The sequence below is a fragment of the Tiliqua scincoides genome, chromosome 9 (assembly GCF_035046505.1).
Source record: "Tiliqua scincoides isolate rTilSci1 chromosome 9, rTilSci1.hap2, whole genome shotgun sequence".
NCBI classification, from domain to species: Eukaryota; Metazoa; Chordata; class Lepidosauria; order Squamata; family Scincidae; genus Tiliqua; species Tiliqua scincoides.
This window is the reverse complement of record NC_089829.1, coordinates 36,832,849-36,855,155: the sequence shown is the minus strand read 5'-3', so window position 1 is coordinate 36,855,155 and position 22,307 is coordinate 36,832,849. Positions and strand designations below refer to the sequence as shown.

General features: G+C 45.4%; 1 protein-coding gene across 1 annotated transcript in view; it reads left to right on the top strand.

Annotated features, from left to right (window-relative positions):
- Nucleotides 1-22,307, top strand: part of LOC136660657 (neural-cadherin-like) — a 91,756-nt gene that overhangs the window by 11,338 nt on the left and 58,111 nt on the right. The window lies entirely within an intron of this gene.

Below are 22,307 nucleotides of genomic sequence, written 5' to 3'. Positions count from 1 at the left end.
GCTGGAAGAATGTCACGTTTTCTAAACTCTGAGTATCTCATTCCGCTTGATGATGTCACTTTCAGTCACAACATGACTTCCAGATCAATGACATCACTTCCCGTGGGTTCCGACAGATAGTCATTCTAAAGTGGGTCCCGGTGCAGAAAAGTTTGAGAACCAATACTCTTGAGAAATCCCCAGCAATCGGGAAATTATCCCTATCCATTAGCTCCCCTTGTCAAAACATCCTGGCCTTCTAACCAGGAATCTTGCAAGAAGGTGAACCTGTGGCTTCAGCCATGGATTCCGTTTGTGCCATGTTTATACATTCCTTTTTTAATTTGTAATTTTGGCATGTTGCCCACTTTCATTGAAGGGAATATCAATGAGGAAAGTTGAGAAACAAAGCTGACTCTCTGTTGCCTTAGAGTTTATGCGTACAAGAGATTTAGATAGGACATCTTTTATCTTTTTCTGCAGGCAGTCAGATTAGAGAAACATCATTGTGAAACTACTTGCAGATGAGCACCAAAGCTGTTTAGACCTGCTGGCTGTTTTTTTCTCTCTCTTACAAACATTTAATTTCTGCAGAAGTTGTCAGCTCTTTTTTTTTTTTAAAGATCTAACTGAATTTCAGCACAAATCTGTTAATCTGCTGACAGATGTAGATTGTAGAACATATGGGTAAAGTCTGTCTCTAAAGCTGGTTGGTAACATTTCAATTTGGAGGACGAGTTGTGAGGCTGACAGTGCAATTCTAGGCATGGCTACTCAGAAGTAAACGTCATTGAGTTCAATGGCACTCCCTGGACAGTATGATTAGGATTTCAGCCTGATACTATGTTGTTTTCACTTGGAACTATTAAAAGATTTCTAAAACTAATAAATGGTGAGGATGCTGTCCATTCCAATTTCTTTCATTATCCTGTAATGTTAAATGGTTTGAAACTTCTTGGGGATCTCCGTATAATGTGTCCTGAAAATTTGTAGATTCTGCAATGCTAAACACATTGCATTGTTTTATTGTTAGGGTCTTCAGATTTCTTGTTTGCTAACATTTGAAAGGGTTACAGATGTTAAATTTTGTTTATTTAGAATGCAGGCTTGCTCTGCTAAACAACTGTTCGCTTAATGATGGACCACATATATGATGGTGGTCAAAGCACAATAAAGATGCTCTTCGTGAGGCAATCACATCTCTTATAGCCTGCAGCAGAGTGTCTGTTACACAACAGAAAGACTCGTAATGCAAAGAAGAGGCGATCTATCTCCAGTAGCTTGTACAGCCAGCTAGCGTCTGGCAGGGAATGTCTGTTTATGCAACAAGGGCAATAGATTGGACTGAATGTTCACTTAATGACCTAACTGAATAACAATGGGGATAGGAGAATGTATCCATCGTTAAATGGTGCACATCTGTAGTTATAACTCGCCTTTTTCCCCTTAATCAGGAGGTGGCTAAGGGCCCAATCCTATCCAATTTTCCAGGGTCGGTGCAGCCATGCCAATGCAGTGTGTGCTGCTTCCTGTGGTGGGCAGGCTGTCACAGAGGCCTCCTCAAGGTATGGGAACATTTGTTACCTTACCTTGGGGCTACACTGCGGTTGCATCGTTGCTGAAAAGTTGGATAGGATTGGGCCCTAAGTTGGCTTTACAGGAACCCCTCCTCCCCATCAAGATATTAGGGGAGATTCTCCTCTCCGGCCTTTTCTCCTCCTCCTCCTCCTCATAGAGCACTTGGTTGGGCACAGGCTTGGGATACTCATAGGGCACAGGCTTATTGTAGTGCCAGCCAGTCATTATGTTCCACTGAGGCCGCCTGTGGAATTGCAATGTTCCTTCCACACTGCAATATCTGTCTCGTGTTCTGGGGACACAGTGGACCAGTGGTTGTCAACGTTTGTCCTCCACTGTGCCACTTCACATGGTCCACCTATTTGAAGTACCACTAGAAGTAACTGGTGATGACATCGTTGCCAGTTACTTCTGGGTTGGGAGGCCAGACGCGATGCAACAAACACCAGTAAGAAGCTCAGGGTGGATGTGAGGGTTTTTTTGAGTGCTGAAAAGCATGCTTTGGAGCTCTGCCCATTGAGCTGAGCCTCCTATTGCTGTTTGTTATGTTGCGTTCCTGGTCTCACTGCTGGGCGGCAGTTGTCCAGGTGGTGAGTACCACCAGACATCATCTCAGGTGCCACAGGTAATACCAGTAGCATTGGTTGAGAAACACTGGAGTAGACTGACCTTTTTCCTTTTCCTCCTTCTGTTTCTGCAGTTGAATATGGGCCTATGCTTCTTGAAAAAGACAGAGCAGCAGCGCTAATGATGATCCACCTGTGTGGTTATTGTGCTGCTGTTTTCATTATTAATGGATTTTCCTTGTTGTTAAAATGTGATGACTTAAGCCTGAAGAAAATACAGGTGGACAGTGGGTGGGTGACGGCATTGTGGGAAGCCATTGTAAAGAATGAGGGCACAATCCTAACCGGGTCTACTCAGAAGTAATTCCTATTTTGTTCAATGGAGCTTACTCAGGAATGTGTGGTTAGGACTGCAGCCTAAATGAACAGAGTGTGACCATCTTGAATTAAACAGCCATCCGGAAGCAGCCACAGAGGAATTGACAGTCATTTAGGGTTAAGGAACATACGCTTTTGAGCATGTGTTAAGCTCGAGAATTTGTTTTCTGTGCCACAACTTTGACGTACAACTTCACTCTTTGCGTTCCCCAAATCTTTTTCAGCAACCAAGTTTTAAAATAAAAAGAGAGCTTTTTTCTGCTCCTGTTGTTAAACAATTGGGAGTTGGACATCATCCCTTCCCAATGTACTGCAAATCACTTGGAAGCCTACCAGTAGATACTGATCTCTGTTCTGCCTGCTTCTGATTTAAGGCACCTGGCAGGTGGGAAATGTGAGCAGTAAATTATACTTTTAATTCCTGTTGATGCATGTGTGATTATGAGCAAGATTGGTTTTTAACACTTGTCGGCAGACATTGTTAATAGTATTTTTGGGAACCAGGGTCTCTGCATGCATCCTTTGGGGATTGTCCCCCAAAATTCATGGGTGCTGTTCTGCATTCAGCTACTGCAAACTCATTGATTTTTACGCAGGTTCAGCTTTTGACAGAGGATCACTCTCAGGCTGCAATCTGATACACGCTTACTGAGGAGGAGGTTCCATTGATCTCATTGGGGCTTACTTTTGAGCAGACATACATAGGCTTGCACTGTCAGTATTTAATGATTCCAGCTTGCAAAGCTGGGGAATGTGGCAGCTACTGTAATTCAATTCTTGTCCTCGTTCTGTAGGTTATATTTCAAGTGCTGTCAGGTGCAATCAAGTACTGATTGCGTGAATTTCCCCCATGGAGATGGAAGGGTTTTTTTGGTGTGCAAATGGATTTTTGTAGCTCATGCAGCATTCATCTGTGAGCACTCCCTTTAAAATTAGCTTGAGGTCTGCCAAAATTTGAATTTTTGTACCCCTTGATAAAACCTTGGAAGGAGCATTTATTTATTCCCCAGTTCAACTTTGTTGAGGCTTCTCCCTCATTCTTCTTTGCTGCCTACAGACTCTTCCACCCTTTGCTGCTCCTCCACCTACCTCCTTGTACAGCAAGTCATCATTTAAAGCCATTTCGTTTTAAGGCAGTGTTTCTCAACGTTTGTTATTCACTGTATAACTTCACATGGTCCAACTATTCGAAGTATCACTGGAAATAACTGGTGATGACATCATCACTACTTCTGAGTTGGGAGGCCAGAAGATGCAATGTGACAAACACCACTGAGAGGCTCAGGATACATGGGAGGGCTTTTTCAAGCATGGAAAAGCATGCTTTGGGGCTCTTGCCCATCAAGCCAAGCTCCTACCGCTGTTTATTGTGTCTCATGTTCCTGGTCTCACTGCCAGACGGCAGGTGTCCAGGGGTCCTGAGAGTACCACCAGGCACCACCTCGTGCCACTGGTTGATGACTGGTGGTACCCATATCACTGGCTGAGAAAAACTATTTTAAGGTGTTCTGTTATAAAGTTGATGAGGGGGAAAAATCAATTCTTGGCTTGGGCCGCTGTTTGTGTGGAGTTCTCACATTCTCCCCGTGTCTGCGTAGGCTTTCTCTGACCTGGAAAGCTCATACTAATTTCAGTGTTTAATATTAGAAGGGTTTGGGGTCCTTATTTAGATGTTTGGTAATCTTTTTGTGACCAGAAATGTGGGGTAGGAACTTAGCTCTTGTTTATGTATATCAATTAGCCTATGGTAAAATTGGTTTCATTATAGGTCGTTTTGCTTAAAGTTGCAATTTCCAAGAATCTGTTGACAACTTTGAGTGAGGACTTGCAGTACTGCCACTGGTATTCTTTCAGCTGCTGCACTCCATTCTCATCTTTTTAGTGTGGCTTTCTATCTCCAGGGAACTGTTTCCAACATTGACTCCTCTGCCAAGGAGTAGTGGAATAGCGAGGGGGATACAAAACACTAAGTTTTGCAGGGAGCCTCACCGAGGTGTGCAAGTGACCCTTCTCCCTTCACCACTGGAGCCATTTTGGGTGGTGGGAGCAAAACGGAGGTGAATGTCAAAGAAGACCCAGAGAAACAGGCAAATGCCTCTGTTTTGTTCCCACCACCTGGAATGGCTCCAAAGGGAAAGGGGAGGGGCTGCTTGCACAATGCAGTGAGGCTCCCTGCAAAACTTGGTGCTTTGCACCCCCCTCTAGTTACACCACTGCCAAAGCGCATATTTTATGGTACCCCAGCACATGACAGAAGATTCTGGTCTGCATCCTCCGTTTATACACATCACTGGCAAGGCCAGTTGCACCTGCCCTGTGTGAACTGCAGAAAAGTCTAGCCTTTGCTGTGAGTATTCATGAATAGATGTGCGACGGGTCTTCCCTGTTTATGCATATGTTTGGAACCCACGGATTTAACTCACCACAGATTCCAAATCCATGGTGGAGGTCTGAACCTGAGCTCCTGGATGCGATAGGAGGTGTTCTCTAGTCACGGCCATTTGCTTTCGTGCAGGTTTCAATATCTTTGTGTGTGTGGGGTGTGTGTGTGTGTGTGTGTATGTCTGGGAACAGATCCCCCATGGATACAGAGTTCCAACTGTATTTTGTTGCCTACACAAAGTGTTCAAAAGTAGTGTTGTTGTGGCAGATTTGCACCATAACAGGACTATTATTTTATTTGGGAGGAAAGGGGACCTGAGAAGTGTTCAACTGGATCAGATGAAATGGGCATGTGGCTCACCATCGTCCTACCCAACTGGCCGACTGCCTCCAAAGAGTTCACAAGTGGGGCATGACTGCAACGCTCTGCCTGTTCTTTGCCGCCATCAACTGATGCTAAAGGTATATTGTATTGGCAACCTTCAGTCTCGAAAGACTATGGTATCGCGCTCTGAAAGGTGGTTCTGGCACAGCGTCTAGTGTGGCTGAAAAGGCCAATCCGGGAGTGACAATCCCTTCCACACCGGGAGCAAGTGCAGTCTGTCCCTGGTCTGTCTCCCTGGCTATGGGCCTTCCTTCTTTGCCTCTTAGCCTCAGACTGTTGGCCAAATGTCTCTTCAAACTGGGAAAGGCCATGCTGCACAGCCTGCCTCCAAGCGGGCCGCTCAGAGGCCAGGGTTTCCCACTTGTTGAGGTCCATCCCTAAGGCCTTCAGATCCCTCTTGCAGATGTCCTTGTATCGCAGCTGTGGTCTACCTGTAGGGCGCTTTCCTTGCACGAGTTCTCCATAGAGGAGATCCTTTGGGATCCGGCCATCATCCATTCTCACGACATGACCAAGCCAACGCAGGCGTCTCTGTTTCAGCAGTGAATACATGCTAGGGATTCCAGCACGTTCCAGGACTGTGTTGTTTGGAACTTTGTCCTGCCAGGTGATGCCGAGGATGCGTCGGAGGCAGCGCATGTGGAACGCGCTCAGTTTCCTCTCCTGTTGTGAGCGAAGAGTCCATGACTCGCTGCAGTACAGAAGTGTACTCAGGACGCAAGCTCTGTAGACCTGGATCTTGGTATGTTCCGTCAGCTTCTTGTTGGACCAGACTCTCTTTGTGAGTCTGGAAAACGTGGTAGCTGCTTTACCGATGCGCTTGTTTAGCTCGGTATCGAGAGAATGAGTGTCGGAGATCGTTGAGCCAAGGTACACAAAGTCATGGACAACCTCCAGTTCATGCTCAGAGATTGTAATGCAGGGAGGTGAGTCCACATCCTGAACCATGACCTGTGTTTTCTTCAGGCTGATTGTCAGTCCAAAATCTTGGCAGGCCTTGCTAAAACGATCCATGAGCTGCTGGAGATCTTTGGCAGAGCGGGTAGTGACAGCTGCATCGTCGGCAAAGAGGAAGTCACGCAGACATTTCAGCTGGACTTTGGATTTTGCTCTCAGTCTGGAGAGGTTGAAGAGCTTTCCGTCTGATCTGGTCCGGAGATAGATGCCTTCTGTTGCAGTTCCAAAGGCCTGCTTCAGCAGGACAGCGAAGAAAATCCCAAACAAGGTTGGTGCAAGAACACAGCCCTGCTTCACTCCGCTTCGGATGTCAAAAGGGTCTGATGTGGAGCCATCGAAGACAACAGTGCCCTTCATGTCCTTGTGGAAAGATCTGATGATGCTGAGGAGCCTGGGTGGACATCCAATCTTGGGGAGAATCTTGAAGAGGCCGTCTCTGCTGACCAGGTCGAAAGCCTTTGTGAGATCTATGAAGGCTATAAAGAGTGGCTGTCGTTGTTCCCTGCATTTCTCCTGCAGTTGTCTAAGGGAGAATACCATATCAGTGGTGGACCTGTTGGCTCGGAATCCACACTGCGATTCTGGATAGACGCTCTCTGCAAGTACCTGGAGCCTCTTTAGTACAACTCGGGCAAACAGCTTTCCTACAACGCTAAGGAGAGAGATGCCGCGGTAGTTGTTGCAGTCACCCCTGTCACCTTTGTTCTTGTACAGCGTGATGATGTTTGCATCCCTCATGTCTTGAGGTACTCCACCTTCTCTCCAGCAGAGACAGAGGATTTCATGCAGCTCAGTGACGATGATCTCTTTGCAGCATTTTAGGACTTCAGCAGGGATGCTGTCTTTTCCAGGTGCCTTGCCAAAGGCAAGGGAGTCCAGGGCCACGTGAAGTTCTTCTAGGGTTGGTTCACTGTCAAGCTCTTCCAGCACAGGCAGGCACTCAATGTTGTTCAGTGCTTCTTCGGTGACTACATTTTCTCTGGAATATAGCTCAGAGTAGTGCTGCACCCAGCGTTCCATCTGCTGTGCCCGATCCTGGATGACCTCGCCTGTGGCAGACTTCAGAGGGGCAATTTTCTTCTGTGTTGGACCTAGGGCCTGCTTGATACCATCATACATCCCCTTGATGTTGCCCGTGTCAGCTGCTATCTGTATCTCGGAACAGAGCTGGAGCCAGTAGTCGTTAGCACATCTCCTGGCAGTCTGTTGGACTTTGCTGCGAGCAGTTCGGAGGACCTGCAGGTTGCCACATCTCCTGGCAGTCTGTTGGACTTTGCTGCGAGCAGTTCGGAGGACCTGCAGGTTGCGCTGCAGGTTGCGCTCACTGGGACAGGCCTTGTATGCTGCTTGAGCTCTCCTCTTTTCCTCAATGACTGGTGTCAGCTCCTCAGAGTGGGCTTCAAACCAGTCTGCCGCCTTGTTGGTCTTCTTGCCGAATATGGACAAGGCGGTGTTGTAAACGGTATTCTTGAAATGTTCCCATCTGTTGGATGCGTTTGCGTCGGCCGGGCCTGGAAGAGATTCCTCAAGCGCTTGTGCAAATTCCTCCACTTTTCTCTGATCCCGGGTCTTGCTGGTATCAATGCGAGGTCTTCCTTCCTTTTTCGTGTGATACAGTCGCTTTGTTTGCAGTTTCACTCTGCTGCACACCAGGGAGTGGTCAGTGTCGCAGGCAGCACCATGATAACTGCGTGTGATCTTGATGCTGGGAAGGCTGGAGCGTCTGGTGAGGATCAGGTCGAGCTGGTGCCAGTGCTTTGATCTTGGATGTCTCCAAGAGACTCTATGTTGGGGCTTTGTGTTGAAGAACGTGTTGCTGACACAGAGACCGTGATGACAGCAAAACTCTAGCAGGCGTTGGCCATTTTCGTTCATCCTCCCAGTGCCAAACTGACCTAAGCAAGTGGGCCATGAACTGTTATCAGCACCAACTCTAGCATTGAAATCGCCGAGGATGAACAATGGCTCTTTTACAGGGATTTTCTTGACAGTGGTGGCCAGGTCATCATAGAATTTGTCTTTGGCTTCTGCTGGAGACGACAGAGTCGGTGCATAAGCACTGATGAGAGTGATAGGTCCTGCTGATGACTGGAGCTGCAGGGACAAAATTCTTTCACTTCCCACAGTAGGTGGGATGATGGATTTCAGCAGGGTATTTCTGACCGCAAAGCCAACGCCATGTTCCCTGGTTTCGTTTGGTGGTTTTCCCTGCCAGAAAAATGAGAAATTTCTCTCCTTGACAGATCCGGAATCTGGCAGCCTAGTCTCTTGAAGGGCGACGATGTCCATCTGCAGTCTGCTCAGCTCCATGTCGATGACAGCTGTTTTGCGTGCGTCGTCTATTTCTTGCAGGTCATCAGAGAAGCCAGGTGTCATTGTCCTAACGTTCCAGGTGCCCAGCTTTAGGGCAGTAGTTTTCTGTTTTCTGTTGTATGGTGCAGAGTTGTCGATCCACTTGTCAGTTTTCACCCTAAACCCCACGCACCCCATGAGGTTAACGGACCGTGGCGAGGCAACACCTTACTGGCTGGGGACTGCCCAGCTTAAGGCGGGCGGTAGCTGCCCAATGAGATGCAATGATCTCTCCCACCGTCGGAAGCAGCCCCTGGCGTCATGCTCTACGCCAATCGAGCAAAGACTTATAACCGGTAAACTGCTGCTTCCCGTGTTGTGCCGACGCCGTATGGCGAAGTTGGAGTGTCCTCTCCAGTGCGTGAAGCCTGGGTAAAGAAGGTATGGAGGATAGGCTGTTACCCATGCAGCAAATCCCCCCTCTCCACGTCGCTGGAATGGTCCAATGGAAAGGCAGAAGCCAATACGGTTGGTTCCAGTGGCGTCGCAGGAGTTGCCAGAACGTGACTGTGTTCAGCCATGAACTGCCTAAGGGACTCCGGCTCCTGATTTTGCCTCGAGGTTGACTCCTGAAGCCTTTTCCAGAACTGGATGTAGCCACAAGGCAGTGGAGGTTTGAGGTCAGAGTTTCCTTCTCTCAGATGAGCTGCCTTCCTAGGCTGACGAGTCCCATCTACCCGGTGGCTGTTTAGTCGCCTCTTACGACAAGTACAGCCAAACTGAGGGCCTATTCTTAGCCCCAGCCCCCAGGGGATGCTAAAGGAATACTTTATTATCTCTGAACATAAAGCTTTCATGAAACTATGGAATGTCCTGTTCCTTTTTCCAGAGGAAGCATCCCTACATCAAAAGGGCCCGTGAAACACGTTCTTAGATAATGGAATGAAGATTATAATGCAACAAGTCACTTGATTTTTTTGTGCTCTACAGTCACTCCTTTTTGGTTCCCTTACCCCTAGGTTGGAGATGTCCTTTCGAAGAGAACGTCCTTTTGAAGGACATAAAGGCTGTCCTTTATGTCAGCCTCTCCCAGTCAGTATGTAGGGTTTCAGTTCTTGCCCTGGCCCCAATGGGCTTTCTTGTAGTCGTTAGTGTCCTATCCCAATGGTAGAGCACATGCTTTGCATGTAGATGGTCTGAGGTTGAATCCCTGACAGCCAGCCTTAAACTCTACATACAGTATTCATTCATAGTCTGGCTTTGGAGAAGGCACCTTATGTGTTTAGTCTCTAAAGACGGGCTTTTGAAGAGGGGCCGTAGCTAAGTGATAGCTTTTTTTGCATGAAGAAGGTCAAAAATTGAGCCCTAGGAATATCTAGGCAGGGCTGAGAAATGCTCCTGTCTGAAATCCTGGAGAACTGGTCTCGGTCAATGTGGTAGACCATACTATTTGGATGGAAGTACTACCTGTAGGGATATGCGAGACAGCCTTCTTGGTTGTGGCCTCCTCCCTGTTAAATTTCCTCCCACAGGAGATTCTCTGGGTTCTTTCCCTTTTGCTTCAGTAGAAGGAGAGAAGGCTTCCGGACTAAATGATTTTAGAAGACTTTCTTGGACTATTGTTGATGGCAGTAATCCTTCTTGTGGAGTATATTCTGACTCTGTGCTCATTTGGCTTTTTTGGGGAGGGATTGATTTAATTGTCTTTTGAATTAATGTTGTAAGCCATCTTGGATCTCTGGAGAAAAATAAGTTTGATGTCTTGTAAAATAAATGAATTATATGAACTGATACTCTTTCTGAGTAGGAGTCCGCTTTGTATGTTTATGAGACGATCTTGACTGGCCCAGCAGAAGTATCCCTGAAATGTTTCTTTTCATTGAATTCAGCCTGGAGTTTGAAAACGTTGATGCTTGGCCCTACCTCAGACGTTTGGGATTCAAGGTTCTCCTGCTGAGCAGTACTTCTCCCATTTGCTTTTAGCTTCTAGTTCCTTTTTAAGCACTCTGGCTTTTAAATGCAAGATGAGAGGGGTAAAGAGCAGGGAGATGACAAAGTGATATTATTTTACCTGTGAATAAGGTAAGCTTTCTGAGAAAAGAGCACGGGCTGTCTGTTTCTTTAGAAGGGTTTATGTTTTATGAATGAAGTCAGTACAGTACCAGAGAGCAAAAATCCGTCACTGACAACTTGAATTTCTGAATTTGACATGTGGACATTGTTTTACTTTTAAGAGGGGAGGTTTTCATTTCTTTTAAAGAGCTGGGAGCAATAATTGGTAACTCTGGGAACATTGTTGCCCAGCTCTTATTAGTTACAGCAGGGGAGGGCAAACCTTCAACTTTAGGCATCCTGGATCTTTAACAATTGTATAGAAGAGGGAGTTTCAGCAGGTGCAGCTTGTCATCTGTGAGTTGAAAGTTTGCCCTCCCTGAGTTACAGTAATGTAGTCATATAGCTAGAAGGGGTGCAAAGCACTAAGTTTTGCAAGGGGCCTAAATGCAAGCGGCCCCTCCCCTTTGTAGCCGTTCCTGGTGGGGGGAGCAAAACAGTGGCATTTGCTCCTGGGGCCTGACCCTGAGCATGTATGCTCCTGGAGCCTGATCTTGATTCTCACTGCAGCATGCAAGGGGCCCCTCCCCTTAGGAGCTAGTCTGGGCAAGGGGAGCAAAACAGAGGCATTCACCTCTATTTTGCTCCCCACACTTGGAATGGCTCTGAAGGGGAGGGGCCCCTTGCAAGCAGCAGTGAGGCTCCTTGCAGAACTTAGTGTTGTGCACCCTCTCTAGCTACACCTCTTCAGTAATGCTGGAGAACTTCCCAGTGGATTGATGCTTCCCTCTTCACACTGAACTGTTAATGAAAGCTGACATTTTTCCCAGGATGAATTTCCCCTACAAGAACAATCCTGTTCCTTGGGTTCCTGTTTAGGTTTCCCCAATATGATATCTTATTTTCTTTGACTGTCCACCGATTTGGTAAAAGGTCAGCCTCACTTCTCACAATTTGGTATTGTTTTGCATCTCCCCGTGTTCCAGAGTGATGGAAATTTCCAGAAGCTGCTGCAAGATCTATTCCTTTGTAAGGCTTGTGTTGCTTTTGTAATACCTACTTATTTACAAATACGCAACCTGAAGGAGGGAGAGCTGGCTTGCATGCAGACCGCTATTCTTTGTTCCTGCACAGGAAAAAAAATAATCAGGTTTTTGTTTGTCTGCATTCCAGCTGCCAAACTGTTTTCTCTCTTGCCAGTTCTTAGCTCTCACCTGGTCTGCCATTGGCATTGTAATTGGTTGGTAGTCGCTGCTATCAATCAGTGCTCATTTAAGTAATGTTTTTCTGGCCATTAGTGATCATTGAGGAAACACCCTGTGCTTTAGCTAAGTCAGGAAAAAAGGTCATCCCTTTACCTGACTCATGCAGCTCTTGTTGCTTTTAAGGACTGGTGCACAAAGATCTGAAAAGTGTCTCAAAACATGCCTCAAAAATGTTAATGCAACTTTTTAGCATTTACAGCTATGTTGATTCTTTCAAAGGAGTCAACTGAACAAATATTGATGACTAAACTGCATGCTATATAAACAGAAAGAAAAGATCTTGACTTTGTTTGCTGATGATTGGACATTTTTAGAGATGGCTGGAAATGTCCTGAAGATATTCAAGGCTTTTTATTGCCCTCATAATTTTTCTTGTGTTTTTAAAATCATAAATTGAAATGACCTAAAAATGCCACAACTAACCTGACTTCTCAGCCATTATTGTTTAATCATAGTAATACAATACCTCTTCTCTCAGTAAAATAAAAGAAAGCAGAGTTGAGTTCATAATTGTGAAGACATGTTCACCCAAGTAAGATATTCTGTAGTGTCAGGTTCCCCCCCCCCCACCCCCATTGAAATCACTGAAGCTGTCAGGATTTCTTTTGCCCTGCCACCAATTTATATTGATGTGCAAGAGTTTGTATTTATAATGACTTGAGTTTTCCTGATGTATAAAATGAAATCTTGTATGAAGCATTTGCAGGATTTATTTGTGTCCTTTTTGGAGAAGGTGACTAAACGGATACAAGGCTAATGAAATCAGAAGTCTGAAAATATGTTGAATTTTTGTGGGCCGACAGCATCCTTAATGATTTGACATGGTGAGATGACAAGTCTAGAGGCATATTCTATATGGCGCTCCTTACAAAGGCAGTCAACCTACAGCAGTGATGGTGAACCTCTTGGGCTCAGCATGTCAGAAATTTGGAAAATGCCTAACTTGACTCCGCTGGCATGTCACTCCCCCCCGTCCAATTATGTGTGATGCTATGTACTGTCCAACCTTGGTATCTGCAGAACCCCCACAGATACTTAAACCTGTGGGTAATGGAATCCTCAGGTAGGGCCTCAAGGACCTCCTGGACCTTCTGAAAGCTGGTAGTACCTCTTGGAGACTTCCAGAGGCCTGAGGAAGCCACACACAGTCTCCCCATGTGTTATGACGCCTCCTGAACGCAAGCAGAAGACTGATTCTGGTTGCATCTGGGAGGTACTGTGAGCCACCACAGCAACACCTTGGTCCTCAGCTAGTCTTGGGCATGGCAGCCGCGCGCCAATCTCCAGCAGTCCCCATTCCAGTAATCCTCAGAAGTCCACTTGCCCATCTGTCCAATAGTCAGTTCATCAGCCATTAGTTCCTCTGTCCATCAAGCCTGCAGTGCAGTCTCCTTCCTTCCTCCTCCTACTACCCACCAAACTCTCCCTTCATCAGGTGCTGCTTTTATCCCTTAATGACCTGGTTATCTCTAGTGGCTGCAGCTGTGCAGCACACTTACTGCAATCTGAGGCCCTGGTATTAACCCCATGCTTACCTGATAGAGGAAGGGGCCACTGTTGACACCGCACCCTGTCTCCTTGAGGGATCTTGCGCATCTCCATTACACAAGCATCTGGTCTGTTACTGAGCAGCAACCTCAATTTCCATTTATTTATTTAAAACACAGACATCCCAATCCTGAGCTGCCCATTGTTCTGGGACTGGGACCACAATGACTGTCATGGCATCCTGTGTGCAACAGGGCAACCACAGGGCAGCTCCTTGGGGGTAGGGGATTTTTGTCCCCTTCCCCCGGGTAAGGGACGTAGCCCCACAATGGCTACTTGATTCTGCAGCAGTCCTTCGGCTGTCATAGAATCAAGAGCCTCCATGCTGGGCTGCACAACCTGACACAGAGCTCAGGATCTGGTGGAGTTGAACTTCCCTGGTCCCACCCTCCCCACAACCGCTGAGTGGCAGAGCACAGGTGTTCAAGCCCAGTGCCTGCTATCCTGGACCTTTAACGATTGTACAGAAGAGGGAATTTCAGCAGGTGCAGCTTCTCATCTCAGTTGTTAAAGGTCCAAGATCCCTAAAGTTGAAAGTTTGTCCGCCCCTGTGTCTTGGGGGATGGGCTGGCTGATATGGAAGAAGGTGGTCATGTAGATATGGTCTTCAAGTCGTTTGTTAAAGCAGCTTGTTCAACAAACTTTTTCTTAAATCCCTCTAGTCTCCCCTTCTGCCACCTGACTTTCCCGTAACCTCTCCAACTATTCATTGTAAATCCCTGTCTTCTCTTTCCCTGTCTTTTTGATTTAGACTGCAAGATAAGGTGACGTGTTGATTCTGTGATCCCTAGAGCTCTTCTGCTGCTATAAAAATGTTGGGCTAATACTACTAATTCTTCCAAATGAAATTTCTGACCATTTTTGACATTGCTAACCTTGAGGTTATGAATCAGAAGTATAAAATTGTAGTGACTGCCATACCCTAGGTTTGCAGGTTTATTTACCATGTTGGAGTAAATTCTATATCATTGCAGTTGTATAAGAAAACAGGGCCCAATCCTAAGCTGGGCCAGCACTGGCACTGAGCTCCAGTGCACAATGCTGGGTGTTTTCAAACATGCTAGGTAAGAGCTCTGAGTGGTGGTGAGGGCCTAAGGAGTAGGGGGCAGGCATTCTGGGGTGGGGGGGAGAAACCGGAGTGGAAGGGGATTGGACTTGCAGAGTTCTGCTCCGCCTGATCCTGAACTCTGCATCACGCTTGAAGGGCCACATGGAGTCTATGCTTACAAAATATCCAGTGCAGACTTGAGAAGCCCCATTGCGGGGCTTGGGGCTTTCCCCTGAGGAGACCTCCGGTAGCCTCAGTGGTGTTGCTGGATGCAGTGGTAGCTGTTTTGACGCGACTGCACCCGGTAGAGCTGTCAGCGTCAGGAGTGGGCTATTAGTAACTTTGACTTAGGCTGCAATCCTGTGTGCACTTACCTGAGAGTAAGCCCTGTTGACTACAATAAGTCTTACTTCTGAGTAAACATGCATAGAATTTGGCTGCTAGAGAATGAATGCTGTCTTATGACACCTCTTCCTCTCTTTCCTCCATAAAATCCAGCGATACAAAAATCCATCATTTAATACCATCTTTGCTGTGAGTTTCAGCCTCATTGTCCTTGCAGAGGTGGAGTAACCCATGTGTGGTTGTCATGCACTTTGTATTAATAGATGTGATCAGTGAGAAGTGGGGTGGCAGATTTGGCTGGTAGTCCTGAGTCTGCAGTGATGTCTAGTTCTAGTATTATTCAGTATTCTCTATGTGGCCAGGAGGCACTTGCAAAAAAAAACAACAACACCCCACACCCCCACTCTGTGGCTGTACAAGAATCTGAAATTGCAGCAGATTTAATTTGGACAAGAAGGATTGGCTGTCATCAATAATTATAGACCTTCCAGCAAGAGTAATAAATTTAAAAAAAATACCATTCTTCGAACTGGAATCTCTCAGATTTATAGCAAGCACTGTTTGCTGTGTGTGTCCCCTCCTCCCGAAAGCATGAAAAATTTTTGTCCTTTGGCAGCCGAAATTAAAGGTCAAACTCCTGTTTTTAATATTTCATTTCTCTTTCTCAAGTTTTCTGTCAACAAACCTTAGAGATCTTCATGGGCCTCAAGATCTTGGAGGCCAGGAATTTTTTTTTTTTTTTAAAGATGCCTTGTAGGCTAAACGCCTACTCTCATTTTGATATGACATTTTGATACCATATTTCCAAACTCTATGTGTGTGCTTTGTCCAAGCTTAATTTCTTCTGCTGGATACTGCTGCCCCCTCTCAGCATGAAATGAGGGTCACTTTGCTCCAAATAAGACATCTTTAAAAACAACTTGAAAACCAGTATAGCCAACCAAATGACTTCTGACCTTCCTCAGCTGGGTAGCCAAGAGGGAGTATTCAAGCTATAGTTTATTTTTCCTTATCCCACACATGAAAATATCATTCTGGATAAAATTTGAAGTTAACTCCTTGAAGCATTTTGAACTCGCAAATGAATTATGTTAATGTGCATGTGCAATGAAAGTGTGCAGTTGTGTGGCTATTTATAAGATTAATAGTCCATTGTTCTCCGATTTGCACTTAGGATAGCTAACAAAAATTACAATTGAAAACATCTTAAAAATATACATTTAAAAATAAGTTTTAAAAAGCTAAAAGAGAGAGAATCAGACTAAAATTCCAGCATAAGATGGTTCTAGAAGGCCTGACCAAACAAAAATGGGGCAGACAGGGATGGCACTAGGTGGACTTCCTTGGGGAGGAAGTTTCATGGCAGAAAATACTCCATCTGTCCGTCTGTCTCTCTCTGACTCCCTCTGCCTGTCTTCAGAAGGCAGGGGGACTTGGAGGAGGGGACTTTGACTATGCTCCTAAGATTTGGGCAGTAAAATTGGGAGAGGGTGTTCCTTTAAGTAGCCTGGTCTCAAACCATTTTGAGGTTAAAAACCGGCACTTCGAATTATGCTCAGAGACTGATGGTAAGCCATAGTGAAGTGGTCTCAAAACTGGACTGAAAAGTTTCATTGATACATATCAGGGATTGCCAGTCTTTCAGCATTAGCACTCCTGAACCTTTAACAATTGTGTAGAAGAGGGAATTTTAACATGTTCAGCTTGTCATCTCACAGATGCCAAACTGCACCTGCTGAAATTACACAATTGTTAATGGTCCAGGAGCCCTCAGACTGAAAACATGTGGCCACCCTGATCCATATGGTTAATGTGCAGCTGTATTTTGCTCCCACTGCAGCTCCTGAACAGTCTTCAGTGCTATTCCCGGCACACTGCAATAATCTGTAAATGAGAGGATACCAGTGCGTAGCTTACTGTATGCTTTGCAATGTGTGCTTGTCTGATAAGACGAGCAATGCCAGCAGGCATCCATTAGGACATGTGCACATGGAGGATGGATTGCTTACTACATCATCACTTGCCACCCACAGCACTCCTGTGTCTCCACTGCCTATTGTTTTGCAGGATGCCTCTATTGGGAACGGAGGGTTCTATGCATATGGAATCAGTGTGTATGAATCATGTGTGAAAGTCATTACAATGGCAGTTTCTTTCCTTTTAGCATATGGATTCTAGGGTCACTTCAAAATACTGAACCTGCCATGTGCTTACAAGTGTGTATGTGATCAAGGAATCTTGCCTTTGCAGAGTTCCCACTTGTGTTGGCTTGCTCTAGATCAGGGGTCTCCAAACCCCGGCCCGGGGGCCAGATGCGGCCCGCAGCAAGCCTCTTGTCCCCTGAGAGCCTCTTGCCCACTCAACTGAACACAACTGGAGCTGTGCTCTGGTTGTGTCTGGAGGATGTTCTGAGAGCCAGAGAGGTTGAATGAATGAGCCCATCATTTATTTATTCACTCATTTAAGTTCCACCTCCAATTTATTTATTTAAATTTTATATTTAGATTTTTTTTCTGGCCCTCAACCTGCACCAGATATTCGATGTGGCCTTCTGGCCTAAAAGTTTGGAGTCCTCTGCTCTAGATGATAGGTGGGGAATAGAGTCTGCTGCCATGACTGCATACTGGCTGGCTACCCTTGGTCATTCTATGAGCATAGGACATAATTAAAAAGCTATATTTTATGACTTTTTTCATGCCACATTAATACCTGAGTTATCACTTCCACCTCCCATTCAATTCTTACTGCACCCTTTTATAGATTTGACATTTGGTTCCAACTCTGATCCATGCTAGCCTTGCAGATGTCCCTTTTTGGTACCAACACCTTTAGCACATACATAACCACACAAAATAGTGCAACCTCAAGAATTTGACGTGTTCAAGATCTCAAAGCTGAGAAATTTAGTTCTGCTGGAAGAGTACTGGCAGTTGTGGCTGAACACCTGAAGCTGCCTTTACTGGGCGTGAGACCAGTTTTCCATCTAGCTTAGTACTGTCTGCACTGGGAGCTCGTTTGCAGACAAGGGTGTTTCTTGGCCCTACCTGAAGATGCAGCCAACATCAAAACTTGGGACCTTTGATGCAAAGCAGCTGTACCACTGGTTTGTGGCTCTCCTCCATCAGAGGATGCAAGAAGCAGGTTATAGACTCAGGGTGCAATCCTAACCAACTTTCCAACACTGGCATAGCTGTGCCAGTGGGGCATGTGCTGCATCCAGGAGTTGGGGGGACAGTCATGGAGGCCTCCTCAAGGTAAGGTTTGTTCCCTTACCTCGGAGTTGCATTGCCCTTATGTTCATGCTGGAAAGTTGGTTAGGATTGCAGTTTCAGAGCCCAGTCCTATCCAGTTTTCCAGTGCTGGTGCAGCTGTGCCAATGGGTCATGCACTGCATCTTATGGTGGGGCAGCAGTCACATAGGCCTCCTTAAGGTATGGGAACATTTGTTCCTTTACCTTGGGGCTGCATTGCGGCTGCACCGGTGCTGGAAAATTGGATAGGATTGGGCCCTAAGTCCCTTGAATTTTACCGTGCATATCCCAAATCTGTGAAGCCAAAGACCTGCTCTTGCTATGTGCTTTAGAAATAGAGTGCTCCTTTGCTTGTTTGGAACTTTAGATACTTAAGGGTAGAAAGTGGAAGATAAATTCTTGCAATTAATTTGTTCTACAATAAATAATATTAGCTTTGCTTTTTGCAAATGGATCTGTCCATTTTGTTTAAAATCGTTTATTTTGTTTCAGCCTGTGACAACCAGTTCTGCACACCAGCGGTCATGCTTGTAGAATGATCTCTCCAGAGTTTGTTGGCTTGCTTTTAGCATGTTTGAGCACTGCTCCAAATTGGAACCTTTTGAATGAACAAGCACCAACTAACCCCATTTCAGATGGCTGCTGTTGCATCTGTGTGAAGATAATATAGCAGCTTGTCCGTGTAAATGTGATTTACAGATTCCTTAGTATACTTGTCTTGTGCGTTGCACATTATTGTCCATGTCAGTCTCCTCTTTGCTATCTCTGTCCTCTGGCGAGCCCTTGTCTGATTATGCTTCACAAAGCACTGTGAGATTTGTTTTCACAACTTGTCCAATCGTATTTGTAGGCCTCAGTGCAGAAAAGTGCAGTACTGTCTAGTCCCTCTGCTGCAGTTTCTACTGCGGCGGCTGGTCCTGGAGCCAGGCAGAAATGCCACTGTTAATACCTCATAGGAAGCTGGGCCAAATTAACTAATGGCACTGGGGGCCAGCCAAATGTTGATTCTCTGGCTAGTGTTTTCTGTTTATTTCCATAATTTATGCCCTGCTTTCCTATTGCAGAAGATAACATAAAAATGGCCTGGAATTTCAGCAATAAAATGTGCATATACTGTATATAACATCATCCCTTTCATTAAATGCATCGCTTTTTATAAAGGAGTGTGTGAAGAGGGCTCATATTTCACACCTGTGCAGCTTGGTCTTACTTTAAATGTTCTCTACAACTCAAGATCTTATGTTAACAGTGTGGGATGGGATCATGTTACAAACACTGGGAAAATTAAAACATGCAACATGCTTATGGGTAGATCCATATAACACTCCTAAAACTGGCGTCATACCAATTCAACTGTCTCAGGGCCCAGTCCTATCAAACTTTCTGGCACTGGTGCAACCACAGTGCAGCCTGGGGGTAGGGGAACAAACGTTGCCTTACCTTGAGGGGGTCTCTGTGACTGCCTCCCCACCAAAGTATGCAGCACACACCCCATTGTGACGGCTGCACCGGCGCTGGAAAATTGGATCAGATTGGGTCCTCAACACCCCCATTTAGGGGGATACAAATGATACTCTGCATTAAATCCAGCATCAAACAAAATGTTTGCCCACTTTGAGCACAAAGCGTACAGCCATATTGCAGCATATTGGTGCCTTCTTGTCCTACTTGTGTAGGTGGGGCTTTATGGGAAAAAATGGGCCAAGACTACTGTGTTGTTAGACCAGATTTGTTGTCGCTGTTGGTCTCACTCATTGTTCTACCAGCTTTCCTTTAATTTCCAGGCCCCCCAATTTGCATGATGGGAATGATCAAAAGCAATTCATAGGTGTGGATTTTTAAAGTCATAATGAACTGGAAACTGGATTTTACTTTTGGTTATGGAGATTTCAGTCCTGACATTGGATTTGCAATGTGCGCCTGAGGGATTTTCAGTGCCATTTTGTGATTTATGTTCCTGAATTCTCTCACAACAGCATCATGCAGCTCATACATATGGATTTTAAAAATCATTTTGAAATGGATTGTGCCCTTCTTGTGTATATTTTAAGCCTTGTGCTTATCTGTTGGTATGATGTTGGTGTAGTGTGAGTAGTGTAATTGCTTGAGTGGAACACTATCTTTAGGCAGAACGCAAAGTACTTAAGTGTTGTAACAGGTTAAGACATTGGAGTCTATACTAAGAAACTTAAACTTGACATAGTTAATCTTCACACCAGGGAATTTTCCTTACCAGAATCCACTTACTGGTTACTTACAGACAGCAGATTATGATAACCCATGCTAAATTTTGCTACCTTGTTTGTGAGACTTTCCAGAAAACATTAACCATTTGATGTGCTGCACCGATATATAAATATGAATGCCTCTTTGGATAAACAGAGGGGAAACAGAAAATTACTATTACAGTATATGAATACTGCAAAGACCCAGACAAAGACAGTGGGCATAGACATTTTAGAACTGAGGTTTCTTTTCTGGAGTAAGAAGTCATATGGAAGTTCATAGACTGTAAGTAAGTTAGACTGTAAGTAAGTTAGGCCAGTAAGTTAGACTGCTGCCTGCCATGCAGTGGCATAGCTAGAGGGGGTGTAAAGCACTAAGTTTTGCAGGGAGTCTTACTGCAGCATGCAAGTGGTCCCTCCCTCTCCATTAAACAGATGATGCTGTTTACAAGATCAGTGTGTGGAACAAAGGTGTATTTTTAGAGCACTCAACTACTTGGTTGTTCCCTTAGCAAACATAGAATAGCAGTTTAAGTGTGCTATTTCTGGAGGGTGCATTTCTAATCGCAGTTCATTTGTCTAAGAGTGATTTTCAACCTTTTTTGTCTCATGGCACACGGACAAGGTTTGAAAATTGTCAAGGCACACTATAAGTTTTTGACAGTTGACAAGGCAAACAGTGCTGTTGCTGGGGTGCTCACATCCCCCAGTGTCCCTACTAATAAATGCCCCTCCCCCAAACTCCCGTGGCACACCTGCAGATCATTTGCACACACCAGTGTGCCACATCACAGTGGTTGAAAATAACAGGTCTAAGTTGCAGGAGCAATTGTACTCAAAATCTAATGGCAGATTTCAGATGTTACCTACAATGGCAGTCTTAAAGGTTGTGAAAACTTGTTTCAAGATGGGACCTATTTTGGGCAATTATGTGTTAAATGGCGGGATAATTTAAACATTTCTGTCCCCTATAATGGGGCACTAACTGTGGGGCACAGCATACAGAAGCACTAGATGTAGGTGCTAAAAATAGTAGCACTAAAAGCAGGCACTAAAAACACCAAATAGGTGGTGCAGATCCAAGCAGCTTGACTGTTAGGCTGGGCCACCTGGCACGGGGGTTAGGATCCAGCTTAAGTGCTGAATCCTGGCACCATCCCCCTTCTGGGCTTGGTCCGCCCACTGGCCCGCCCACCACCCTTCCTCTTCCCATCCTGGAATGCCCCCATCCCACCTTCCGCTTTCCCTCCCCAAACCCCTGCACTGGCCTGACTCACAAGGGACTTGCGCTGTCCTAAGAGTGCCTTTGAATTGCTCTCTTACTGAATTTATACACTGGGTGGCATGGCTCACATGCTATTCCCTCTCCAACAGTAATATCAGCAGTGCATCTGCTGATCCTAAACAGTTTCTGTTGAAAAAATAATTAAACTCAGTCTCTTTTTGTTTTTGAAAGCTGATCTGTCGCAGAGATTTAGGGCAGGTAGCAATTTCAGACAGTCTGTTCAAGAATGCTACTCATTTGACTTCCATAACCTTGAACTAAGGAAGCACATAGTGAAACATTTCGACAAGTAGTTTATTTTTGACAGCCAGCTTGGCCTAAACATACTTTGTTCCTTTTTAGTTCAGGATAATAAGGTAGTGGTCTAAATAGCAGTTCCAGGAGGGTGGCAATTTCGAACAGGCAATTGTTCAAAAAATGATACCTGCCTGATTTTACTGTTCTGGCACCAGGGAACTTACAGGGCTTTATTACTGATCTTCAGATCTGATTATGGTGGTGGGGTTGATGATGGAAATGTCACCTATGCTTTTAAAAAAGGTCTTGGACAGAAACAGGAAAAAACTGCATCTGCTTACCAGTTCAGTACTGTAGAGGTTGCACGCTTATGTATTGGGCAGCCCAATCTGATTGAAATTCCCCTGTGCCAATTCTCCAGGGCCAGCACGGCTTGCACTATACCCTGCTGGAGTCTTTTGCAGCCTGGAGGCTACTGTTATTGCTTGAGAAAAGCTATTCCTGCTTAGAGTTCCTTCTCTCTCTCTCTTCTTA